Raw genomic sequence first — 21201 nt, 5'->3', positions numbered from 1 at the left:
AATGAGTCGCCAGTTATAGAAATATTGCTCCGTTAAGGTAAGATTATTCAATAAGCTTCATTTGATAATCATTCCAGAATTATGTGTACAGGCTCAGCTTCGTCCGGTTCACGCTGTTACCGGTGCTGATCCGTTGATCCCACGTTGCGTTAGCGGGAGCGTGTTTTCTGTTTATATTATGACTCTACGTCACACAATGGGTTTGTTATTGTACGGAGGGGAGCCGAACGTGTTTTGTCATTAGTTTTAGGCAGGAAATAGTGGAAAGTCGTTGGAGGTGTCACGTTTTATTCAATACATTGAATTAATTTAAAGATCAAAGCGCATAGAATACAGCGTTACTAAAAGAAAGTCCGGTCCAACAGAACATCTAACGGGAGCGGTTCATCCCAGACACAGGAGAGCAGTGTTGCTGATTAAAACAACTAAAATACGCACAATGAAAAGTAAGTTTCTGCCCATTAACCGTCTCTACACTGTGTTTTCCATCGAGAGTCGTAAACCCGTTCGTGTCTTCACAGAACTGTCTGTTCCCGTGTTCCTGGTGCTGTGCGCGTACGCGCTCTCCCGGTGTTTTCCAGTAGGTTCAGGTGTGTCTTCTATTCATTTCGTTACACTCGTGATTAAAAAATGAGACATACTGTATTTAATCACACTCTTTGTGATGTTACAGGTGGGAACACAACTGCTCTGTTTTACTGCACAGAACCGGATTGTGCCTTAAACGTGCATAGAGTGTATTGTGATGCTGAGCCAGTCCCATTTAACTCCCCCATGGACGAGTGCACAGGTGCCCCCCCTCCAAACACCGTCTGCCAGCGAGGTGGTCTGGCGTTTGTGTCCACTAACACATCTGGTCCATGCGAGTTTGAAAACACTGGCTATATCACGACCCAACGATGTACAGGTACCATGTTCTCACTGTAAATGATCTGCATTTCAGTTTCCTTGAAATCACAGTCATTGTTCAGTCATTTGTTTTTCTCAACCAGACAACCCTGATGTGTGTGATTTCACCAGCGGTGAGCTTTCCCTGCAGACACACATCTCACATGCTGCCTCCTGTTTCCTCTGTTCCACTGACTGGGTCTGTTTTACCTGCAGGTACGACTCCACCACCTCTCACCATTCCAGACAGTAGAAACCAGAACCGGAAAGGCCATGGATCCAAATACACCCTGATTTTCCCTGGTAGGTTCTGAACAGTTACTGTATTTGTCTACTTTATACTGTCATTATTTAGCAGCTGCCAAGCAGGACGTGATGATTGATTCTCATGTCTTAAATGTCTTAAACCAATAAAAGAAACATTACTTTGCTACTAATCTGACTTTGCTTTTCTCTCCCTCTTGTTTTTGTGCCTGGTCTAAGGCTGCAATGTTTGTTTATCTGTTGACAGGCGGGTGAAATTACATTTTTATGATTTATTGTGTCTTGATTCAATTATCTTTATTATCCATGTCTTTATTCACAGGTGCAGTACTGGGACTAGGGCTTCTAGTGTGTTTCTACAGAATGATAAGAAACAGGTCAAATCAACAGACACAAGGATAAAATGCTGCATTTATTCATGTTTGCCTGTGGGTCTATGTCTGTCCTTACACTGTCTTTGTGCATGTCTATGTACAGAAACATGTATATACACATTTTAATTAGTGTTACATAAATCATCAGGACATGCTCTATGATTTATATCTAAATAATGACCACAGAGATACAAGAGCTTTTATTCTGGGATTCATTCCACCCTTCCGGTACTTTCCACATTTCTTATCTTGCTTGTTTACACATTATACAGCAAACTTCATCCTTTGGAGCTGACTTATTGGTCTTATGCTCTCACTAACTCTCCCATTGTAAACGGTACATTTACCGTATGATAAACATCATCCTTCCTTCCCAACACATGTTTATTTTCCTCCTTCGTCTGATCACTTACATCTACCAACGGATTCTCAGATGAATGTACTTTTACAAAACCTCTCACCAACATGTTTGGCTTCTATTTCTCCTATGGAATTGTAAAACTAGTATTGTCTTTTTGCCGTCTCACTCCTGTCCGTGCCTTTTTCTATATTGTGAACTGCTGAAAGTTATGACTACTTTTTAACTTCCTAAAAGCGATGTTCCTCTTTAGTTGCAGCCCTACAATCCTCATTTCACCACAGTACTGCTTTTTTCCCACCTCTTGCTTTGCTCGTGGGAACCGCTGAGAGCTGTCTCTGATTCCATCCCATACGCTCTTATTAAACCGCTCTGCATCGATGATACTCAAATTCAACACTTATTTCCCTAAACAACTCCCAACTAGCGCTCTTAAACACCCACCTCCCTGCTCCATTCTTGGTATTGTCACATGACCATTAACTTTACAGTTCACTGGATATTGATCACGTCCAATATTTCCCTTCTTGTATACTCTCCATTCATTCCGTGCAGCCAGATGACTTGATCCCGCGCAGAATCCCTATTTATTTGTGCTACCATCCTTTTGGCAAACAAGATTGTTTTCATCAGTTCTTCTACCACCTTCCGTTCCTTCCATTCGTGATATTTAAAACATCTAGGAGGAAAAGAGTGCCCAAATTCAACTATGTCTGCTTCCATTTCAGTCTTCTCAAGTCTGAGGTTGTGGCATTGATTGTATTTGGTCACTAGAGGGCGACACCTCACTGGCAGAGATGACATTGAATCCATGGCACAGACATTTTAGGTATCTGTAAGAGTCCACTCCTCTCACCTCTCAATGTCTTTACATTATACAAGCCCTATGTACATAAACATGTACACACACATTTTATTTGTTGTTACATAAACCATCAGGACATTCTTTGCTATAAATGCTATAAATATTTGTTTAGACTGGACTCTATAGTATGGCATGAATGTGGTTGAATGAAAAAACAATCTTTAAATACAAGCTTTAAAAAACACCTAAATTGTGAACCTTTTAAACACACAAAATGAAGATGGAGCTAATTTGTTTGGTCAGAGAGGAATTACACCAGGGATAAAAGTATTTAAAGAAACCTAGAAAATGGTAACTAGGCAGGAAATGGAGCCATTAAAGCCACAACACAAAAATGCACCAACTGTCTATCTGTCTGACTTAAGGCGTTGGGTGCGGGAGAGCGGTGAGAGACAGGCGACAGAGGGACTTCCTTTAAGAGTCGCCGGCTGATCAACACCTGAGATTTGCAACAATGTCTTCAGGTAACATAAAACAATCAAACGTTATCTGCTTATTACATAATCTCGACTCGGAGGCCGAGCTCAACTTGGTTCGGTTCATGGCAGGACCGGAGTTTGCTGCTTGTTACCCGCCGTTATTTCCGCTATGTAGCGTTAGATTGTTAGTGCACTTAAAAGAGATGAGTGTAATGTTAGTTTTAGACAAGAAACAAGAGGAGACAAGTGTGAGAGAATGAGAATAAGACATGGATGTGCGAACAAACATCTGATCACTGTCGTTTTAGGACGCTTTCGTGGATATTTTCCACTTAACGTCACATGACTGAGACAGGAGTCTATGGTTAAGGGTTAAGGGCTACAATTGCGTCACCCACAGTAACCGTCCAAATAGAGCGGCTTCGGACGTTAGCAAATAACGGAAATCAATCGTCTTCCAGGGACAGCGGAAGGGCAGAACTGCTGATACTAAAAAAAAAGAAATCTCCAGAATGAAAGGTAAGTTTCTGTCCATCCATCGTCACTAAACCTTGTCGTCCACCAGAGACTTAAACTTGTGTCTTGACAGAACTGGCTGTTCTCGTGTTCCTGGTGCTGTGTGCGCTCTCCCGGTGTTTTCCAGTAGGTTCAGGTGCGTCATATATTGATGTCGTTACAGTAACTAAGTCAAAAACGAGACTAATCACACTCTTTATGATTACAGGTGGAAACACACCTACTCTGTTTTACTGCACAGAACCTGCACAGAACAGTTTTACTGCACAGAACCACAGCTGACTAGCAAGTGAAATTAGACTTTTTTTAAACACTTTTTAAAAATATATTCATCTCTTTTGTCACAGATGTAGTATTGGTACTACTGTTAGGACTAGTTCTCCATTGAAAAAGAATGAAATACTTAGTCAAATAAGCAGTCACAAAGGTAATTAAAAATCAATCATTTATTCACGTTTGTTTATATCTCTTGGTTTATGCCTTTATTTAATATACACTTTACTGATTATAGTTACTTAAAATATTTATACAATGTTTATTAAGATATTTATATAGTCTGTTCTTCTCACTTTTTTATAGCAATACTGCAGTTGACTGTTAAAAAGGGACCTTTCCACTTAGACTGACTGCTTGTCTCAGGACTGTGGGAGGAAGCCTGAACCCACACAGACAGCGGAACATGAAGACATCACATAGACGAGAGACTGATTTTGCTTTTTCTGATGAAAACAACTGTTTGAAGAAAGGTACCTTCCTTTATGTAGTACTGTACCTTCCAGTGTGTAGAACATGGAGTGAAAGTTGACCAAACAAAGTGAGTAAAAGTATTAGTCAGATGTAATGTAGCAGATAAATTGTCTGGAGTAGAAATCAGATATGAAACTAATATTTAGTATCTAAGAGACGTTTTCATGAATTTAAATAAGGTTTACAACAAGTTGCAAATTCAGAGCAGGCTAAATTCTACTCACATTCAGTAAAATTTGCATGAACGGATTTTAAAAAAATAAATGGGAGGTTGACAAAAACCCACCAAAAGCGTTAACCTTTCAAAAGCAAAGAGCTTAAGGAAGATGGAGCAAGTTTCAACATCCCTGTTTGGTCAGTGAGAAGACACTGTCGCATACACCACATATAAAAGTATTTATAAGCTACGAAGAATACACAGCTCATGTTACATCAACACAGAGCGTCAGGAAATATAACTATTGAAGTAAGAAAACATAAAACGGCACTACACTTGTAGTTAATGTGCTTAAAGCTACTCAGCTTCGTCCGGTTCACGTTGTTACGGGCTTAGAATAACATACCGGTGCTGATCCGCTGATCACTATAGCGTATTCCAATGTTAGTGGAAGCGTGTGGTTTGTTTATGTTATGACTCTACGTCATACAGTAAATTCGTTGTAATTGCACTAAAGGGAGCCGAACGTTTTTCGTTGTTAGTTCTAGATTGTAAGAGATGTCACGGCAATTTAATGAATTGAAATTTTTGGATTCAATAGAATGAAACGTGGCTAAAGAACAAAGAGCCGTCGCAGCCAGCAAACAAAAAGATCGCTGTCATTTTAGGACGTTATTCGGGACACTTTTCCACCTGACGCCATATGATCGACACGTACAGAAAGTGAAGTCAGTCAGACAAGAGGTCCAACGGGAAGTCTAACTGGAGCGGTTCATCTCACACAGAGGAGAGCGATGTTGCTGATGAAAACGCGCAAATTAAACGTAAGTTTGTGTCCATTCACCGTCAGTTTTCCACCGAGAGTCTTAAGTAAACCTGTGTGTCTTTACTGGCCGTTCTCGTGTTCCTGGTGCTGTGTGCACCGCTCTCCTGGTGTTTTGTAGCAGGTTCAGGTGTGTTTTCTCTTGATGTCGTTACATTTGCGATTCAAAAATGATACATATTTAATCACACTCTATGATGTTACACATGGAAACACAACTGCTCGGTTTTACTGCACAGAACCTGGTCGTGCCTCAAACGCGGATAAAGTGTTTTGTAATTATGAGCCAGTCCGAGTGTCTTTTAACGTGTCTTGCTCAAGGACACACCTGGTCCCAGAAGCGGAGATAGAACAGGGTTCAAACGTCACATCAGACTTCTAGGGACCATTTGTGACAGTATATGGGGCTAAACTTTGCTCATGTTCAGCCATATATGACAGAATGTGAGCAGAAGTGCAGATGAAATGTGTCCGTAATCAAGTAAATCAAGTAAACAACATTTTGTAAAAAGTGGGATCATCAGGGTCCAAACAGGCGATCTCCTGCTTCCCAGACCAACACTCTACTCAACACCAACCCCCAGGCTACTGAAACAACGGATTCAGCTTCAAAACATGCTCAACTCCGAGAGCCAGATGTTGGAAATCTCCTCTGTGATCGGCAAAGCTGAGGACAACCCAAGAGGCCGGAGGTCATCGATGCAGGACACCTGCCTGGTCAAAGCCATGACCTTGGTCTCATCAAACCCTTCAAAACAACATGGACATCTTAAACAAGTTATCTTCAACAAAAAAGATAATAAGTGAATGATTATTGTGACTCCAAAATTCTGGATGGATTTCCGTTCAAGCGGAAATTTTTAAATTACATTTTTCTATATAGGTGTTTTGGGCCTGGGTAGAATTTTAATGCACATTAATGTTTCCTGAGCATGTATTTGAAACATTTAATATTTCTATTAACTGTGGCTCATTACATGTTATAAATAAACATATAAACATTTTTTATACTGGGTTATGTTGTTTGGCATGAATATGATTAAATACATGTCTCATATTATATCATCACATACAGCAGCGCAAAATGTAACTTTTAAAGTAGTTAAACATACAACTGAACCATACATAAGAAAATGTTCCCACACGGTGTATTCCATTCCGCTCGTTGTTGTTGTTTGTTGCCTGTTGCTGCTGTTCTGTCGTTGTTTTTATACTCTGGCATTCACTTGTTATATTATCGTTGTCGTGCAATATGAAAATTTTACTTAACTTTTTACAAACTTTTTTTTTATTTGATTTGCCTGATTACGGTTTTATTTCTCGTATAGTTAATACTGCTGCCGTCTGTTCTATCTACTGTTCTTTCATTGTAGTGCTGTACTGTTTGTCCCATTTCATGTCTCATTGCTGCTGCAGAAAAAATAATTTCCCCATCGTGAGACGAATAAAGTCCAATCAACCTAATGCATGTCTTTGGACTGTGGGGGGAAGCCGGAGAACCCACGCAAACACGGGGAGAACGTGCAAACTCCACACAGAAAGGCACCAGGGCCGCCCCCGGGAACCTTCTTGCTGTGAGGCGACAGTGCTTCCCACCGCAGCATCATGCCGCCCACAGCGGGAACAGTTATTTCAAAATAAAGAATCATTAAATAAATGTAGTAAGTATTATATGTAGTAAGTATCGCTGACTTCATCCTAACAGTAAAAATATAGAAAAAAAAAACATTACACGAAGAAGAATGAGTATTTAGATCAAAATGTAAAATTTTAGCAATGAACAGATCATTGTATACCTTTATTTTGAAGGAAGTAGGAGTGGTCGCTCAGTGAAGACATTCGTTCTTTTAACGCCGGAGTGCATGACAGCTGATTGTGGATTCTACTGTACCTGCTCTGATCTCTTTTCAGGTAAGACTATCCAATAAAACATTATCTGATAATCATTTCGAAATCGTCTCGGCTCGGAGGCCAACCTCAGCTTCGTCCGACATATTGGTGTCTGGTCAACGCGTAATGGAGTTTGTTACAGGTGCTTATGTACGTTTTAGCACAGTGTTTCTGCAAACGCAACAATCTCATCTCTGATTCTGGAAAGAAGTTCAGTGACATATCGTACTCGACGCTATATGACTCAGACCTACAGAAAGCTGTTTTGTGAGGTTTTGTGAGAAACCGGCTGATGCGCCGCAAAAAGCAACTACAGTAAAATCCCTAGAATGAAAAACTAATTTCCGTCCATTCGTGACGAATAAAATGTGTTTTACACCATTCACCAGAGTCTTAACTTGGTTTGTGTATGTTTTGACTGAGCCGGCTGTTGTGTTCGAGGTGCAGACTGCACATGGGTTAATAGTGAAATGCCTCGCGTGGGAGGAGCTCTTAAAACTGAAAAACACTCCCAGGTCCCCGTGCCGCCAGCTGAGGTGTCACGTTTCACGTAGCAGCGTCACACCACATTGAGGGAAAATGTTGAAACGAATGATTGAAACGTGGAGCAAGAAGCACGACAAGCAAACACACATTTGATCGCTGTCATTTCAGGACGATACATTTCCACCTAACGCCATAAGACTGAGACGCAGAAACTGTAGAATGGTTGAGCGGCACTAAGAGAAAACTTGTCCATGACACAACAGGTCCAAAAGAACCGGAACCGTTCTTCCAGAGACAGAGGCGGGCAGTGTTGCTGATTCCAAAATAACTAAAATCCTCACCATGAAAAGTACGTTTCTGTCCATTCATTGTCACTAAACTGTGTTTCACTAAACTGTTTCCACCGAGAGTCTAAAATAAACCTATGTCTTGACAGAGTTGGCCGTTCCCGTGTTCCTGGTGCTGGGTGCGCTCTGCCAGTGTCTCCCAGGACGTTCAGGTGCGTCTTCTCTTCATGTCATGCACTCAGGGGCGGTCCTGGCCAGTTTGGCGCCCTGGACGAGACCACGATTTTGCGCGCGCAAAAATGACACATTATTAATCACGCTTTCTATGATGTTACAGGTGGAAACACAACTGCTCCATTTTACTGCAAAGAAAATGGCTGTGCCCTAAAAGTGACCACAGTGTTTTGTAACGATGAGCCAGTCCCATTTAACTCCCCCATGGACGAGTGCACAGGTGCCCCCCCTCCAAACACCGTCTGCCAGCGAGGTGGTCTGGCGTTTGTGTCCACTAACACATCTGGTCAATGCGAGTTTGAAAATACTGGCCATATCACGACCCAACGATGTACAGGTACCATGTACTCACTGTACATGATCTGCTTTTCTATTTTCTTCAAATCACTGTCATTGTTCAAATGTTTGTGTGTATTTGTGAATATAACCTCTATTTGTTTTTCATAACCAGACTACACTGATGTGTGTGATTTCACCAGCGGTGAGCTTTACCTGCAGACACACATCTTACATGCTGCCTCCTGTTTCCTCTGTTCCACTGACTGGGTCTGTTTTACCTGCAGGTACGACTCCACCACCTCTCACCATCCCAGACAGTAGAAACCAGGACCAGGGAGGCTCTAGAACACATTACATCCTGGTAGTGGTCCTTGGTAGGTTCTGAACCTTTATCTGTCTACAGCTAATAAACAAGTGAAATCACATTTTGTGTGTTTTGGGACAGTTATATTTAATATTCACCTCCTCAGTCACAGGTGTGGTACTGGTGCTACTGGTAGGACTAGCTCTGTATTGGAGGGAACCAGAGAGTCAAATCAACAACCACGAAGGTAATTAAAATGCAGCATTTATTCATATGTTTGATATATGTATGTCATTTATAAACTTTACTGAAGGTTAGACTCACATGTATACACTGTTTACCTACATGTTTATATGCTCGATCTGTTCTTGTCACTTTTTTCAGAGATGCTGCGGTGGTCGATTGTTTAAAAGAAAACTGTCCAGTCAGACTGACTGCTTGTCTTCGGACTGTGGGAGGAAACTTGAGCCCTCGAAGAGAACACACACAGACAGCAGAACATGGAGACTCCACGCAGATGGGGAGACTGATTTTGTTTTGTAAAAAACAGGATCAATCCTGCAATGATAAAATGGAGGAAAGGATGGACAGACAGATTTCACTCCTGATGCTACAACTAACACCAAAACACACCAGTGACTCTCAGGCAGCTGAATGTAGGACAGTACAGTTATTTACTCACAGACTCATAGACAGAGGACAGACAGATGGACATAGGCATTACAGTGTGATTCCAGTGCTCAGCCACTAATGTGTTTACTTGCATCCATGGAAATGCCCCACAATATCTTAATCTTCACACCACAATCTACAACAAGACACCTTGGCTCCACAAATACTTAGCATCTCTGGTCCCCTAGGACCAAACTGCACACAATGGGAGATGGCGCTTTCTCAGTGGCTGCTCCACAGACCTGGAATGTTCTAACTGACAACCTGAGAGCACCACTGTGTTAAAAAAATGTAAAATGCATAAAGTGTAGTAATGGGACTGGCATCTTTCTGTCTTCTTTATTTAAATGTTTTACACATGTTTTTTTACACAATTTAATGTCCCTTTTCTAATATTGTTGTAGTTTTAATTTCTTGTGTGGCACTTTGAGATTTGCCTTCATGAGTGTAAATACAGATGATACAAACTCAGATCATACTTATGGGGGCCAACTAAAAAGTGACAGTGTGGGTCCAAGCTCTGCTCACATTTAGGCAAATATTACAAAATGTTAATGGAAGATGCTGGGAAGCAATTTAGCACTGTTTGTAGATAAAATGACCAAGATGTAATTTACGATAGGCAGCTCCTTGTGCCTTTTTTTACCAAAAATTGCTAATATTAAACAGCATGTAATAGAGATATCCTACACGAAGTGAAAAATACTTTCATTACATCCAAATAAATGTGTAATAAATAAATTTGTTTTAAATAAGCAAATGTTGTAAATTTTCTGTTTTTACACACATTTTTCAACCCTCAACTTCACTTAAGTAAGATTGTCTCACACTGACCAGTGCATTTAATGTCCTGCTTCTTTGAGATGGTTGACGCTTCTGAACTCTGACTGACACTCCACTGCGGGCTAAAGGTGGATGCGCCAGCAGAGGGCGCAATGGAGCAGCTCTCGGCTCTGTCTGGACCCAGTGCCGCACTGAATGACTTGATTGTACGAAGAGGGAGAGCAGATACATCGAGACTAGTGATGAGAAGTTCGACTCCCTTTAGAAAGCCGGCTCTTTCGACTTCAGAATGGCTCTCAAGAGTTTTTTGTAGGCTTTTATTATACCATAACTTTGCAAAAATTAATGGTATGTGAATTGGTTGTGTATTGAAACCCTTTTATGTGCAGTGTTTTTATGAGAAGTCTTATAATTGCCAAATTGTGTGCATTTATTCTGTTACAAAACCATTCTTTTGTTTAATATTTTATTCAAACATCAGAGTGGATTATGGACTACATCACAAACAGGCCTCAGTTTTAGAGCCAGGGACCGTGTGTCTGACACCCTGACCTGCAGTGTGGGGGCCCCACAGGGAACTATACTGGCCTCTTCCCTCTCTATACATCAGACTTCAGACACAACACAAACAGCTGTGTTCTGCAGAGGTTCTCTGATGACTCTGATTGTCAGACTGATCCACTAATGACAACGATGCAGAGTACAGAGGACTTACTCTGGACTTTGTGGACTGGTGCCAGCGGAACCACCTCCTGATCAGTGCAGGGAAAACAAAGGAGATGGTGGTGGATTTCTGCAGAGAGCAGTCTGCTGTCATCCCACTGATGCACATCCGGGGAATGGACATTGAGAGAGTGGAAAGTTATAAGTACCTGGGTGTGCATCTGAACAATAAACTGGACTGGATTTCTAACACAGATGCACTGTGGAGGAAGGGTCAGAGCAGACTCTACCTGCTGAGGAGTCTTTTGGAGTGAGGGGGCCACTCCTGAAGACCTTCTATGACTCTGTGGTGGCATCTGCCGTCCTGTACGTGTGGTCTGCTGGAGCAGCAGCATCACAGTGAGGGACAGGAAGAGACTGGACAGGGTCATCAAAGTCCAGCTCTGTCCTGGGCTGCACTCTGGACACGGTGCAGGAGGTGGTGAGAGAAGGGCCCTGGCTAAACTCACATCCATCCTGGACCAGGACTCTCACCCACTGGAGGACTCTGTCTGCTTCAGTAAGAAACCCACCGTAGCTGTGTGAAGGAGAGATATCCCAGGTCTTTCCTGCCTGCTGCTATAAGCCTCCTAAAACTGCTCACCACATTTGCTTTGTTTATGGATGTGTGTTTGTATAGTTCCTGTTTTTTGCTGTCCTCTGCTGTTGTAATGTTCAATTTCCCTGGTGTGGGTGTGATGTGTATACACACATCCCTTACATCACTACTCAGTACTACTTCCTACCGCAAAAAGACCTCGGGTCGGATTCTGCGTCTTCGCCACGCCCCCCTACAGTACATAAGGACAGAACAGGGGGCGGTAACCTCTGACGGAGCCGGCTCTGCGCGTGAACACCACAGCTGATTGCGGACCGTACATGTTTTGAATTGTACTCAGGTAAGATATGTCAATTATACATTATCTAATAATCACTTCTAAATCATGTGGACTCGGAGGTCAACCTCAGTTTTGTCCGACATAATAGTATCGGGTCACGATAACGCGTAATGGATTGGTGTTTGCGGGTCGGATGTTGGAGGTTGTTACCAGTGCTTGTGTACGTTTCTGCGAACGAAACTATCTCACCACTTTCTCACCGGAAAGCGGTTCACTGACGTATTCCACTTAGCGGTATACGATTCAGACCGTAAAAAAGCTGTTTTAAATGCGGGCTAAATGTCCCGCTATGAAGGGGCGGAGTTATATCAAAAACAAGTAAAATCTCCAGAATAAAAACTAGTTTCCTTCTATTCGCCGTTACTAATCTGTTTTACACATCCATCAGAGTAGTTTGTGCGTGTTGTGACTGAGCTGGCTGTTGTGTCGGTGGCGCAGACTGCACATGGTCTACGCCGTAGACTCTATTGGTCTCCAGCGTCGACATGACGCGGTGCCGCCGGGACGCGCTGTAAGCGGGTTATTTAAAACGCAAAACACAAACGCGTGGATCCGCGGGAATTCGCCGGCTAATATAAATGTTGCTCCGTTTTTCTTAGGTAAGACGATTCAATTAAACATTATCTGTTAATGATTTCGCAAGCATCTCGAAGCATCTCGAAGCTCAGCTTCGTCCGGTTCATGTTGTTACCGGGTCACAACAACATAAATGGTTTAGCTCGTAACATTTTCTCCTCCGTCTGTCATCTTTCTTCAATAACACATACGTAGGTTCTGACTTAGCTGTCTCTTGATTTAACAAGTGCGCAGCCCAACACGTCTCGCATACTTTCGCGCCACTGACATCCCAACAAAAAAAATAACGGGAAGTGACGTCACCCCACTGCAACAGATCACTACAAAATAAAGTGACATAGTCGCAACAAAAATAGTGCAACAGAAAATGTCCACACAAAAACATGGACAAGCATACCTTTTACTGTCCATGCTATTTAACAGTTGCGTTAAGTGCATGCTTTCCTGCGTAGTGGCTGCAAGTTGTTTCTTATAATATATTACTGGCCCCTGTTTTGTAGGACAGTAGCCTGTTGTACTGTCTTTTAGAGAGGATGCCCAGTTAGTCAATAAAGGTTAAATTAGATTTACATCCTCACTGCTTTTCTTAAAGATCAGTTCATAATCCTTTGTGCCTTTTAGATATCAGAGGACTTGCTTCGCTGCTATTAAACCCTCCCTTGTAGGATGAGCTAGTGTTTGAGCTAGTCTGCTAACAACTCACCTTATATCTGGTCTGGTGCAAGTCATTGCATATATCAGACTGCCCACAATTTCTCTGTATTCCCTAGGATTCACCGTCGCATTTCTGTCACTTCCTTCACTTGTAGTAGTGTACATTTTCAGTTCACAAGATGTGGACCTTGGTTTGCACTGTGACATTTCAAAGCATTCTAACATCTTTTCAAATGTACCTTTTATGATTTATCCTAATTTCACACACTAACGCACTTAACATTGCCATAAAGTGCACTGTCTGCTAGATACTTTGCTGTGGCCTCTGGAGTATCACTTTTAAGAAAGAAAGTAAACTGACACTGCCCATGAAAAATCATCTGTGAACAATATGACATATTTATGACCACTTTGACTACTTGGTTCAATGGGGGTAGATCAGCATGCACCAACTCTAGTGGCTCGTCTGCTTTTGGGTCACTTTTTCAGTTTCTGTTGCTGGAAAATTGTCCTTCTGTGCACACTTTACAGTCTAATGTACCACCGCCTGTTACTTGCATTCCCTCTACAACATCAGGTAACTTTAACACGTCACTAACATTACAATGCCCCAAGAAGTCAGATTAATCTTGTCACAAGGCATAATGTCATTAAATGATGTGTCATCGTTTACCGTTTTATAAACAGTAGAGTCTGTTGTACTCCTCGATGGAGAAGACGTCCCATCTTTATCCACCAGTTGATTCTGTCTCTTCTTGAAGATCACCTGGGCTCCGTGGGCTGTAGCCTACTGTTCTGAGGATAGGATGGAATGAACAGAGCACCCCTCAGTGTGATAGTGGTCCAGTTCCTGTGCGTCCTGTAAAGAGAAGTTGGCATCTCCCCTCTTCTGAGCCACGTTGTTTGTCCTGGACCCATCGGCAAGCTCCACGTAGTGCTTCTTAGGATCAAAAGTCTCATCAAACTTTCAAACGATGTGTGTTGAACTTCTACGGTAGTTGCACCATGCTGGCGTTCCTTTTTGGCGGAAGTCTTTCGCAACATGCCCGCGCTTTCCACGTCCACAGCATGTGATTGAAGTTAAATCAACCTTTTAATGCATTATCCGATTGTGTGCGGTTTCCTCGTCACTTTTCAAGTTGTGTTTGAATTGTGTGAACGTTATTTCTCCACTGCTTTGAGTTGTGTGAAGGGGAAATAGTTTGTAGGTTTCAGGAAGCCCCTTTAAAAGCATGGCAATAATAAGGCCATCTCTCATTACCAGTGATAGGCTTTTATCCTGGAGAAATTAAATACGTTCTACGTAGCATTCAGCATTTTTATCTGCGTCAGGGTCAGCGGTTGACAATACAGTGTCCTTTAGGCCAAGGAATTTTGTTTTCGTCTCCATTGAAAACTAACCTCTTCCTCCTCCAGTGTCGCGTCTGGGCCTATAACGTGTTGAGCGCGTAACATTTTCTCCGCCGTCTGTCATCTTTCTTCAATATTGCACACGTAGGATCCTCCTCAGTTCTCTCTTTATTTAACAAGTGCGCGCCACGACGTCTCCCGCAAACCTTCGCGCCACTGACATCCCAACAGAAAAAAAACAGGAAGTGACGTCACCCCATTGCAACAGATCACTACAAAATAAAGTGATATAGTGAATGTCCGCACAAAATGATAGACAAATAAATACTATAACAACACATAAAAGAACACAAGTCCAAGATAAATTATATGGGAACGTGTCATATTCGTGCATGTTTGTGTTATGATTCTACGTCCTGCATAAATGAATTTGATGTCACTGCACTAATTGAGCCAAACGTGTTTTGTTATCAGTTCTAGGCAGGAAATAGTAAAATATCGTTTGAATTGTCACGTTTCATTCATAGCGTTTCAGCAGCACACCACCTTGAAGGAGAACATGATGTAAATGAATTAAATGGATAAACAGCAAAGAGACACAGGCAAACAAACATCTGATCGCTGTGATTTTTTAAATGTTATTAAGGGACATATTTCCACTTGACACCATGTGATTGAGGTACAGAAACTGGAGAACGTTTGAGCGGCACTAACAAAACATTCATCACTGACACAACAGGTCCAAAGGAAACAGGAGCAGTTCTTCCATAGACAGAGGAGGGCAGTGCTGCTGATTAAAACAACTAAAATGCTCACCATGAGAAGTAAGTTTCTGTCCATTCACTGTAACTAAACTGTGTTTTTCATCGTCCATCAGAGAGTTGAACTTGTGTCTTGACAGAACTGGCTGTTCCCTTGTTCCTGGTGCTGTGTCCGCTCTCCTGGTGTTTTCCAGGAGGTTCAGGTGTGTCTTCTCTTAATGTCATTACACTCGTGATTCAAAAATGAGACATATTTATTTACACTTTCTATGATGTTACAGGTGGAAACACAACTGCTTGGTTTTACTGCACAGAACCTGGTTGTGCCTTAAAAGTGACCACAGTGTATTGTAAGGATGAGCAAGTCCCATTTAACTCCCCCATGGACGAGTGCACAGCTGCCCCCCCTCCAAACACCGTCTGCCAGCGAGGTGGTCGGGCGTTTGTGTCCACTAACACATCTGGTCCATGCGAGTTTGAAAACACTGGCCATATCACGACCCAACGATGTACAGGTACCATGTGCTCACTGCGATTTTAATGAAATTGAAATGCAAATTGTTTACAGTCATTGTTCAAATGTTGTTTGATTTGTGTGTATTTGTGAATATAACCTCTATTTGTTTTTCTCAACTAGACAACCCTGATGTGTGTGATTTCACCAGCGGTAAGCTTTCCCTGCAGACACACATCTTACATGCTGCCTCCTGTGTCCTCTGTTCCACTGACTGGGTCTGTTTTACCTGCAGGTACGACTCCATCACCTCTCACCATCCCAGAGAGTAGAAACCAGGACCAGGGAGGCTCTAGAACACACTACATACCACTGATAGTGGTCCTTGGTAGGTTCTGAACCTTTATCTGTCTACAGCTAATAGACAGGTGAAATCACATTTTGTGTGTGTTTGGGACAGTTATATTTAATATCCACCTCCTCAGTCACAGGTGTGGTACTGGTGCTACTGGTAGGACTAGCTCTGTATTGGAGGGAACCAGAGAGTCAAATCAACAACCATGAAGGTAATTAAAATGCAGCATTTATTCATATGTTTGATATATGTATGTCATTTATAAACTTTACTGAAGGTTAGACTCACATTTATACACTGTTTACCTACATGTTTATATGCTCGATCTGTTCTTGTCACTTTTCTCAGAGATGCTGCGGTCGATTGTTTAAAAGGAAACTGTCCAGTCAGACAGACTGCTTGTCTTCGGAGTGTGGGAGGAAACTTGAGCCCTCGAAGAGAACACACACAGACAGCAGAACATGGAGACTCCACACAGATGGGGAGACTGATTTTGTTTTGTTTTTTAAAAAAAGGGATCAATCCTGCAATGTTAAAATTAAGGAAAGGATGGACAGACAGATTTCATCCCTGATGCTACAACTTACACCAAAACACACCAGTGACTCTCAGGCTGCTGTATGTAGGACAGTACAGTTATTCACAGACTCATAGACAGAGGACAGACAGATGGACATAGGCGTTACAGTGTGATTCTAGGATGAGTGCTCAGCCACTAATGTGTTTACTTGCATCCATGGAAATACCCCACAATATTTTAAAGAACTCCTCCCAGCACAATCTACAGCACCTTGGCTCCACAAATACTTAGCATCTCTGGTCCCCTAGGACCAAACTGCACACAATGGGTGATGGAGCTTTCTCAGTGGCTGCTGCACGGATCTGGAATGTTCAAACTGACAACCTGAGAGCACCACAGAGCATGCACGGTTTCAAAAAATGTAAAATGCATAAAGCGTGTTAATGGGACTATCATCTTTCTGTCTTCTTTATTTAGATGTTTTAAATATGTATTTTTACACGATTTAATGTCCCTTTTCTATTATTGTTGTTTTAACTTATTGTGTGGCACTTTGAGATTTGCCTTCATGAATGTAAATACAGATGATACAAACTCACATCATACTTATGGGACCAATTAAAAAGTGACAGTATGTTGGGCCAAGCTCTGCTCACATTTAGGCAAATATTACAAAATGTTAGTGGAAGCTGCTTCAGTGCAGATTGATAATGACTGTGAACATACTGGGAAGCAATTTAGCACTGTTTGTAGATAAAATGACCAAGATGTAATTTACGATGGGCAGCTGCTTGTGCCTTTTTTTGACAACACTTGCTAATATTAAAAAGCAAGTAATAGCGATATCATACACAAAGTAAAAATACTTTCATTACTTTACATATTTATCATACATGCTTACTTCACATGAACCTGTCCAACAAATGTGTAATAAATAAATTTGTTTTAAATAAACAAATGTTGTAAATTTTCTGTTTTCATATACATTTTTAACCCTCACCTTCACCAAAGTAAGATTGTCTCACACTGACCAGTGCATTTAATGTCCTGCTTCTTCTCCCTTTTCTGATCACACTGTACACATCACACTTTAAATACAACTCACATCACTGTCACCTCCAGGGGGATACTTTTCTTTTCTTCTTTTCTTCTTTCTACTTTTCTTCTGTTCTTTTTCTTGTCTTTATTTTCCTATGAAGTCACATCTTATCTTAAATCAACAGCCACAAGGGTAAAATGATGCATTTATTAATGTTTGCCTGTGGGTCTTTGTCTGCCTATACACAGTCTTTGTAAATGTCTGTGTACATACTGTAAACATGTACATACACATTTTAGTTATTGTTACGTAAAACCATAATGATATGCTTTATTATTTATAGTATATCTGAATGTGACCACATAAGATACAATAGCTTTCTTTCTGGACCTAAAAGACTTACACACTTGCACAATTGTTATACACTATATGTACTGTATGTACTGCAATTTAGTACTAAGATCAATATAGGTCATGTTAAGGTCTCTCTCTCTGTCTGTCTCTCTCTTTCTCTTCACTGCGAGAGGCAAAGATGGCGATTTATTTCAGTCGTAGGGACAGGCTGCAGGCTGGATTCTTGCAAAGCAAGACTATAGCTGACATTCCGTTTTTATAAGTCCATTGATTCTCTAGGAACTTTTAAAATACAGTGATGTTATAAAGACTTACGCTGCCATGTGTCTAATGAGGAACCACAATTTGCTGATTTCTTAAGTTGAAGGAGTGTGGTGTCTTGATTGTCATCTGATTTTAGAAGCATTGTGAATGAAGTTTTTTTTCTAAAGAATAAAAAATGGATTATCTCTCTCTCTCTCTCTCTCTCTCTCTCGTAGTGCATGCTGGGAGTGAGTGTGAGCGTGAGCGTGGTGAGCGTTTTTTGAGCGACAGAGCAGTTTGGGGAGTTTTGGGTTTGGTTTTTTTGTGTGGTTTAAGGTGCTGTTTTGTGGTTTTTTGTTGTTTTTGTGTTAGTCTTTTTCTTCCGACCGCCTGGTCGGCGTCTTACACACTACGGCGAGTGGGGATTTTCCGACGCTGACTTGGAGGCATGACATCCGATACTGCGGTCAAGTGAGCCGTCGTTCGTTCATCCGTCGTTCAGCCAGCCGCGCTTCAGAAACGTCTTGCGCCCGTATTACGCGCTTTACAGCAGAGCACAAAACACGCTCGTCGCGACTTCCTCTTTTCATAGCGACACGTCTGGTCTGTTCAAAATATTGAAAAATACGAAACAAAATATTGCATATATAGAAAAACTGTCGCCTAATAAAGATCTGTATACTTTTACTGTAAAATTAAGCATTTATTAGTATTTAAAACTACCATGTCATACTGTGAAACTTTTATAATAAATAACTTAACTTTGGTGCATAGTTCCAGGCTCAGACCACTTTCCCCTTGTTCTACTAGAGGTGTACTACCACCCCACAAACATCTGTGTATTTTTACTGTATAGTTTTGGATTTATTAGTATTCAAAACTACCATGTCATACTGTAATACAGTCAACTTTGATCATTAATAACTTGACTTTGGTGCATAGTTCCAGGCTCAGACCACTTTCCCCTTGTTCTACTAGCAGTGTACTATCACCACACAAAGATTCGTGTATTTTTACTGTATAGTTTAGGATTTATTAGTATTCAAAACTACCAGTTCATACTGTAACTGTATAGGCCGTATAGTCAACTTTAATGATCAATAACTTGACTTTGGTGCATAGTTCCAGGCCCAGACCACTTTCTCCTATTTCTGCTAGATGTGTACTATCACCACACAAAGATTCGTGTATTTTTACTGTATAGTTTAGGATTTATTAGTATTCAAAACTACCAAGTCATACTGTAACTGTATGGGCCGTATAGTCAACTTTAATCGTTAATAACTAGACTTTGGTGCATAGTTCCAGGCCCAGACCACTTTCCCCTTGTTCTACTAGATGTGTACTATCACCCCACAAAAATTCATGTATTTATACTGTATAGTTTAGGATTTAGCAGTACTTGAAAGTACTATGTCATACTGTAATACAGTCAACTTTGATAATCAATAACTTGACTTTGGTGCATAGTTCCAGGCCCAGACCACTTTCCCTTTGTTCTACTAGAAGTGTACTATCACCACACAAAGATTCGTGTATTTTTACTGTATAGTTTTGGATTTATTAGTATTCAAAACTTCCAGGTCATACTGTAATACTCTATGGGCCTTATATTCAACTATGATGGTGAATAACTTGACTTTAGTGCATAATGCCAGGCCCAGATTATGTGACTTTTCATATAAAAAACTGTGAGTGAGGCTAAGCACACACACATTCAATCCTTTTATTACCATCTGTTAGGACTCCAAAGTGTGACTTTTAATATTGAAACTAAATGTTTAATGTTTAATATAAAGTCATTGAACAGTCAAAAACTGAATATTTATGTGTGAAACATACATTACCGTGGTGGAGGAGTTTGTGTGCCTGAATGACCCCGGGAGCTATGTTGTCGGGGACTAAATGCCCCTGGTAGGGTCTCCCAAGGCAAACAGGTCCTGGGCTGGGCTGAACTGGAGGAAGTGTCCGGAGAGAGGGAAGTTTGGAGTTTGCTTAGACTGTTGCCCCCGCGACCCGCCCCCAGAAAAAGCAGTTGAAAATGGATGGATACTGAAATCGTTATTTGTTCTCATTAAACCATTTCCCATGTCTGGAGTTTGTTTTATCAAAGTTATTGCCGTCTCTGTTCTTACACATTGTAATATCTAGTTTTGAACACTAAAATGTAAATACAAAATGTACATAACCAAATATTTAGGATTAGATTTAATGCAATTATTCTCTCTTCACAATACAGACTTAAAACAATAAAAAAAAAGTTACACACTACACTGTTTGTAGTGCAGTACTTATTGGTTTTATGCTTGACTGTAAGGGCCATATTTCAGCATAACATGGTACTACTAAAATCCTAAACTATACAGTAAAAGTACACAGATCTTTGTGGGGTGATAGTACATCTCTAGTAGATCAGGGGGAATGTGGTCTGAGCCTGGAACTATGCACCAAAGTCAAGTTATTGATCATCAAAGTTGACTGTATTACAGTATGACATAGTACTTTCAAGTACTGCTAAATCCTAAACTATACAGTAAAAATACATGAATTTTTGTGGGGTGATAGTACACATCTAGTAGAACAAGGGGAAAGTGGTCTGGGCCTGGAACTATGCACCAAAGTCAAGTTATTGATCATTAAAGTTGACTATACGGCCTATACAGTTACAGTATGACATGGTAGTTTTGAATACTAATAAATCCAAAACTATACAGTAAAAATATACAGATCTTTGTGGGGTGATAGTACACCTCTAGTAGAACAAGGGGAAAGTGGTCTGAGCCTGGAACTATGCACCAAAGTTAAGTTATTTATTATAAAAGTTTCATAGTATGACATGGTAGTTTTAAATACCAATAAATGCTTAATTTTACAGTAAAAGTATACAGATCTTCATTAGGCGACAGTTTTTCTATATATGCAATATTTTGTTTCGTATTTTTCAATAT

The 21201-nt window shown here is 41.0% G+C and overlaps 1 long non-coding RNA gene across 1 annotated transcript in view; it reads right to left on the bottom strand.

Moving 5' to 3' along the window:
* LOC121202422 (uncharacterized) overlaps positions 1-9280 on the bottom strand; it is a 41360-nt gene extending 32080 nt beyond the window's left edge. The window contains exons 1-2 of the long non-coding RNA XR_005898007.2: positions 9050-9280; positions 3031-8928 (exon numbers count right to left, since the gene is read on the bottom strand). This is a non-coding gene — a long non-coding RNA (uncharacterized LOC121202422). The remainder of the gene's footprint in view (positions 1-3030; positions 8929-9049) is intronic.
* Between the last annotated feature and the right edge of the window lie 11921 nt (positions 9281-21201).

The sequence above is a fragment of the Betta splendens genome, chromosome 9, assembly GCF_900634795.4.
Source record: "Betta splendens chromosome 9, fBetSpl5.4, whole genome shotgun sequence".
Classification (NCBI taxonomy): domain Eukaryota; kingdom Metazoa; phylum Chordata; class Actinopteri; order Anabantiformes; family Osphronemidae; genus Betta; species Betta splendens.
The sequence above is the reverse complement of the archived record's forward strand: the minus strand, read 5'-3'. Positions and strand labels throughout refer to the sequence as shown.